Source organism: Adiantum capillus-veneris, chromosome 3 (genome assembly GCF_014529385.1).
Source record: "Adiantum capillus-veneris isolate H3 chromosome 3, ASM1452938v2, whole genome shotgun sequence".
Taxonomy (NCBI): Eukaryota; Viridiplantae; Streptophyta; class Polypodiopsida; order Polypodiales; family Pteridaceae; genus Adiantum; species Adiantum capillus-veneris.
Window position 1 is genome coordinate 138,702,807 of NC_140933.1, and position 6,358 is coordinate 138,709,164.

The window sequence follows — 6,358 nt, forward strand, 5'->3', positions numbered from 1 at the left end:
TGTTAGCTACTTAAAAGAGAGAACTAGAGTCATCTTTCTAATTATGATGGGGGTGATATAACCTTAGGCTTTTACTTTTCCCATACTTTTCCCAAGAAACCATAGTAGTTTTACCGGCTCGAATGCAAGACCTTTTGCATAATCCTTTGGAGGCTTTATGAACCTGACCCGAGCTAGAGCCTACCTGCTAATTTAGGACCTGCTAAACTAGGATGGACTCTGATAAAAGTTAAACTCACCCTTGGGCTTATAAAACTTCACCTCCTGTGAAAAACCTTAGCACAATCCTTTAGAGATACCACGAAGTTGGTCCCGAAACCTGCTATAATTAAACTAACTATGATGAATTTTAACTTTTTTCTATAGCTTCCCAGACTTCATACTTGGTGTCTAATGAGTAATTTTAATTCTTTAAAATTAACATAGCTAATTTCTATTTTTAGACTCCTATTATTGCTTTAGGTAATCTCCTTTGTCTTGTACCTTTGACCAAGGCTGCTCAAAATAGATCCAACCTTCCTTGACTTGTACCTTTGACCGAGATAACCAAACAACAATTATCCTTGTTCTTTTATAGACTTCTCTCCTCTGGTCCCAAGCCTTTGACCAAGCTGGTCTATAAGCACTTTAATCAACCTAACTCGTTCTCTTTTATTTTTCCCAGACTTAAATGGCCAAATTAAGATGGAAAATACTTTTAGAAAGGTAGAAGCTAATCATCATGACACGAGCTATGGAAATTTGACTCGAGACGAAAAATGTTGAGATGAGGAGGCTACACGAGCTTGTGGTGTGCAATAGTGGGCGTATCATACCTAAGCATTTGCAAGCATATTGTTGTTGGCACTTTGACAAGGCGTTATGAGCTAGAAGAATCAGATGCATGCTACACAGGAACCAGAGGAACAACCTCACTTTGCATGTATGACCCAATACCTTTTTTGACCTTAGCTTCTTGTGTTTTTAGGGACCTTAAAGTCCTTTAGAAACAAGAATGTTTTTTAGCGGGTTTTCACAAAATTTTTAACCCATAGAAGTTTTAATTGTTGCTTCAGTTTCTTTCATAGCTCGTAAGAGGTAAGATTTCTTAAATTGGAGGCACATTCCAAAGGACACCTTGCTAAATGCTCTCACTAGAGTTGTACACCACATAACTTTCAAGATTTATGCATACTACCATCCAAGGTAGGCTTGACAACAACTAAAACAAGAAAATGCATGCGAGTATAATGGTTGGGGCATCAACCTCTCATCCTAGCAACAAGCCTTCAAATCGACCTCATGACTAATTAACACCCCACTTTTCAGGTGGGATCTATGGTTCTCAAGAGTGGGGGACGGTGGGATTGGTTTTCCGCTGTCCGATCTCGAATGTAATCCAGAATGAACACCAACTGAACTCCCTTAAAGTGAACGTTTAGTGAACTTATTGTGAACACCGAATGAACTCCCTGTGAACATCTTGTCAACTACGAAATACCATGTGAACACACTTATTCCAAAGCAAACATAATGTGAACACATTCATTGCAAAGTGAACGCCATGTGAACACCACATGAACTCTGTTATGACAATTTTACTATATGATTTTATACTCTGACTACCATATCAACGAGTGCGCGTACCTTAATGGTTGGGTAAACTTGTGAGTGGAACGTGTTGGGTTTGAAAGGGTGCGCACATGAGCTTGAGAATCCACCGCTGCGGCTAAAAGCCGTGACCTGGCAGGAATCTTACTGCCGCTGCGTCAAATGCGTTTAAGTAGGGCTTGCTACATAGTTAGCCGCTGTGGCCTGACATTCCAGGTGCTAAGCAAAATAGGAGAGAGCGATTTCCATGGGTTAAGTGCTCTCATGTGCGCGAAGGGGCTTCTACGACAACCTCCTCAATTCTCGGCTGAAGTACTGTCTCTATTTTGAAGATCTCATGTGCGTAGCCTTTGAGAGTCGGAGGCATAATGAACGACCCATTTTGTTTTTTCCTCAGCCTAATCGGATGGCCCATATTGTTTGGCAATTGTGCGCCTTTGGTGCCACCTCAAGAAGAGGGTGTGAGAGAGTCAGGAGGGGTGGAGTGTCCCAAGATTAGTTTTCCCACCCACTAATCTCGGCATCTCGAAATTAGTTCTTATCGAACTAGGGTGTCGATCGCAGTGCTCGAAAAAAACTTTTTTCGAAAAACTTGGCAAACCAATGTTGTAGGTTTTCTCACCTTCAAAGATAAAATGTAGAGGTAAATTTCAAAATTTGTAGGGCACTGGGACTCGATCGCCAATGCAGCGGCCAACCAAGCATGACTAGTTGGGCGGCTACATGTGAACATGAGATTCCAACTAGGGTTTCTCTATAAAGGCAAAACAACGCAGTAGAGTATGTCCCTGCGGCGGAGCGCCTTCTCAGTGATGACGAACATCAGATGACGAGACTGACTATTTCGTGATGTCAAACGAGGCATTTGTCTGAGAGAAGTAATGTCGCTACTACAGGCAGTCTAAGGTCGCCAGTAGGGGACAGGCGATGGCCAGGTACTTACTATTTCTCTTTCGTTGACGTGTTCCCTTTGCTCGGATGATGATGAACATGCCAAAAGTTATTCTCACGACGGTCGTCCGAGCTTTTTCGGCTATGGAGATTTGGTCTCCTGTCTGACGGGCAGCATTTTTTTGTATGTTTTCCGCTCGATTCAAGCATCAGTGAATCTGCATGTCTGCCATGTGCATACGTAGTTTGCTTGTTTGTTTTCAAGCTGCACGGCCCTTAAGAGCGCCTCTAGTTTGGCTGGCTTCTGTCAGCTGCGTAGTGATGGAGGTTTTCGAGTCATTGCTGTGCTAGATTAAATTCAGGGGAAGAGAAGGGCCTTCCTTTTCATCCTTGTCGTCTCTTCCTTTTGTTGGATCAGCTTCTGTTTGACCTAACAGGGAGGGTGTCTGACATTTTTGTCTGAGGAATCCATGAGTTTTACTTCATCATCTGAGAGGGAGGGTGCTTGACCACCTTGATGTTGAACGGATCCTTGATTACTTACAGAGGACACTGCGTCTGGCCTTAAACTCTGAACAAAAGTTGCCCCTTGGCCGAGCGTTTGCCTCTGCAGACTGAGGCAACGTGGTATTTCCGCGAGAAAGGACTAATGCGGCACACATCCATATCGTGGAGTGTGAGATGGGCATACATCTGTCTGGGCTCTCAAGGCCGCTTTCTGTATCAAGATCCAACATGGAAGTGAGAGTTGCCCGAAACGAAGTTTCAAATATGTGTTCTTATCATTTTGTGAAATTTGTCTATTGTGGCTGTAGGGAGAAGTGCCATCAGACATTTCGGTGTGCCCTCATTGCTCATCTGACATCGAAAACAGAGACTTTTTGTATAGTCTTTTGACAAACAGATTTTGTCTGCATTTAAAGGTCTCTCTTACAGTTTGGGCAGGTAATTGTATGCCACAGAACACTTGATACTTATTTTGGAGGCTTGAGTTATGTTGCTGGATTCTCTTCTTGCTCTCATCCTTGTTGTTTAACACCTCGTTCTCTCTAATCTTCACCATTCAACTGACACCTGAAAGGTGAATCTGTAGACTGAAAAGGATATGTGCATTTTGTAGCTTTAGTTTTTTTAAAAAAAAATTTGTTGGAGGAATGAGATGTATCGAGGTATGATTTTTGCCAAGTCCCAACAATTTTCCGTGGCATCTGCTTGTGCTTTTCATGTCTTAAATGCAGCTTGTCTGTAAATGTCCATCAAAAGTGGAATAGTAGGACAAATATGTGAATGTGATCCTCTTTGTAGTATGTTGCGAAGGGTTATCTGCCAGAAAGCAATTACAATTGTAACGAAGATTATAGTTTTAAACCAAGCCCCCCAATCTCTGTTGAAATCAAAATTCTTTCCAATTATCTCAAATGCACAAGTAAGGTTTCTCTAGGAAATGAAAAGCCGCATGGCCAAATGAGTAAGGATATCTTTCCAATTATTTAAATGCATAAGTAAGGTATCTCTAGGAAATGAAAAGCCTCTTGAGATTGGAAAGGCAAAGGACAAGGACATTTCAACAACTATACAAACGATTGTTACACCTAAAATGTGAATTGATTCAGTTATCTTACATCTTAAATGTGAATTGATTCAGTTATCTAGCGTTCTCAGCTTACATCAATAATCGAACTCAACTCAAAAACAGTCAAGTCATCAAGTTTACTAGTAAGTTATATCTTCGTGCATGTGATTGGATGAATGTAAGCTCTCTCTCTCTCTCTCTCTCTCTCTCTCTCTCTATTACGGTGTTTCTTCAGGGTGGTGCATTCAAAACTCCCTGGCTCTCACGATAGAGAAGCAAGACTTATCTCTCTTTTTTCTTTCAAGACTCGTTTCATAGTTTATTCAGGGTGTTTCTTCAGGTATTGCATGTTTCTTCAGGGTGGTGCATGCACTACAGGCTGTTGAGGCAGGTATTCGCCTTCCTCCCTTTTCAAGATGTGCGTGACGGTGGTTTACAAGCTTTGGCATTCCTTGACCCGATCCAAGGAGTTTTAAGGTGCTATTGAAGAAGGCCAAGGCCTCTACCACCTTGATCTGGTCGTGGAACAAGGCTCTACAGCGATGAGTTTTTTGATACGTTCAATACATTTTTGATTCAATTACATACATAGTTACCTTTCTGGTCTTGATACAGAGGAGGTGTAACTATGTGCAGAGAATGAAGATTTGGATATATTTCAGTTTCTTGCCAATCTTACCATTGATGCAGACGAGGAGAAGGGGTTTGTCTGCGATCATTACAGTTTTGCAATTGAACCATGGCATAGATTTGGCCAGCCGCAATCTTGTTCAAGCAGCATGTTATGTGGAGAGGAGCTGCCACCCCTGCATCCAGCTTTTTGTAGCTCTTGCATTGGTGGTCCCTAAAGTAGGCCACTGCGGAATGTGCAGTCTGATCGGTCTTTAAAAGTGATGTAGACTAATTGTTTTACATTGGTGAGCCACAAACGGCGAATCAGAAGAGCTTTGACCATTGACCATTGTACCTTAAGAGTGGGGGGCAACTAAGGAGAATTGATAAGAAAATGCAGTAGAGGGGCAGGAGTCTTAAAGTGGGGGGAACAAGCCAGATATTTCAATAACTCCATTTTGCATTGGTCTTGTAATCTTTCCAAAGTTGTAGATTTGCCACAATTTGCTTATTGGATTGAGATAGCCAAGAAATTGAAGCTATGGAAAAAACAATGGTCGAAGGAAATGTGGGAGCAAGCAATGGAGAACATATGGAAGCAAAGGTTTGATCGTTTGGGCACAAGCAACACTCAGAAGATTGGTCCAGGACTTATTGTGCCTTGTTTTGAGCAGATGGAATACCTAGGTTCGGGGGAAATATTGGCCGTTGGTAAATAAAAGATCTAAAAAGGACAAGACTATGGACCTTGTGTGTCAAGGAAGAGGGGGTGTGGTCGTGGGGGTGGTTGCCTTGATAGTTGATGTAGTAATACTCCTTGGGTGATGTCATGGCTTAACAAGAGCATGACAAGACCTTGTAATTTTGTGGGTGGTTCAATGCATCTCTAATCCCATGTGAGGGATTGAGCCACAGTAGTAGTGTGTAACAACACCCGCCTAACATTGTACAAACTATTAATGCAAGAGGGTTACAAGATTGTGAACCTTAATCTATTGGACATTTCTAGGCATGCATGTCCTGTCAATGGGAACATGAGTGCTTGTACAAGATCCTCTAGTATCGAGACCAAAAATAGATTATGATGTTTATAGGATTTGCTCTATGATGATTCAATATGTCCATATGGTACATAGAGCCCAAGCACTTGACAAGTCACCCTCATTGATTGCCCCTAGTCTTCATCAGCGCTCGAATACGAGCGATATGCTACCACCATAGTAGAGGCTATGGCTCGAGCACATCTTTTTTGAGGGTTTCATGCCCGAGAAGAACAAATTCAAAAGGCATGTTGGTAGAATGGATGGTACTACTATCTATTCTTGGTCTCATCAATTTAACTCACTTTTGAACTCTTTAAAAAGACAAGAAATTTCTCTTAGCCATGGTGCGTCTCACTTGGGATGCAATCACATGGCAAGGGGACTGGATGGATAATAAGAAAATTTTAGGCTGGTTTTTTTGAATCTCTATTGATGTCCCATAAGGTTGTTTTTCTAAAATCTCTTTTGATGTCTCGTTTAACATATGTTTTGGGAGGATTTTCAAGCAGATTTGAAGACTAGATTTCTTCCCCCATGCTATCTGAAGTATCTCCAAGATCAATTTTGAGCTTTGGCTCAACATGGTAGACCTATTGTCACGTGGGCTACCTTTAGATGCACATGACATAGCAATTTAGCATGCATATGC

At 41.7% G+C, this 6,358-nt stretch overlaps 1 long non-coding RNA gene and 1 other non-coding gene across 2 annotated transcripts; both read left to right on the forward strand.

Annotated features, from left to right (window-relative positions):
• The first annotated feature begins 2,339 nt into the window (after positions 1-2,339).
• On the forward strand, positions 2,340-5,657 carry LOC147461801 (uncharacterized). The gene is made up of 2 exons (XR_015187639.1): positions 2,340-2,525; positions 3,028-5,657. It is a non-coding gene; the product is annotated as an uncharacterized LOC147461801 (long non-coding RNA).
• Positions 2,395-2,468, forward strand: LOC147461802 (small nucleolar RNA SNOR75). The gene has a single exon (XR_015187707.1). It is a non-coding gene; the product is annotated as a small nucleolar RNA SNOR75 (small nucleolar RNA).
• Positions 5,658-6,358: the final 701 nt, after the last annotated feature.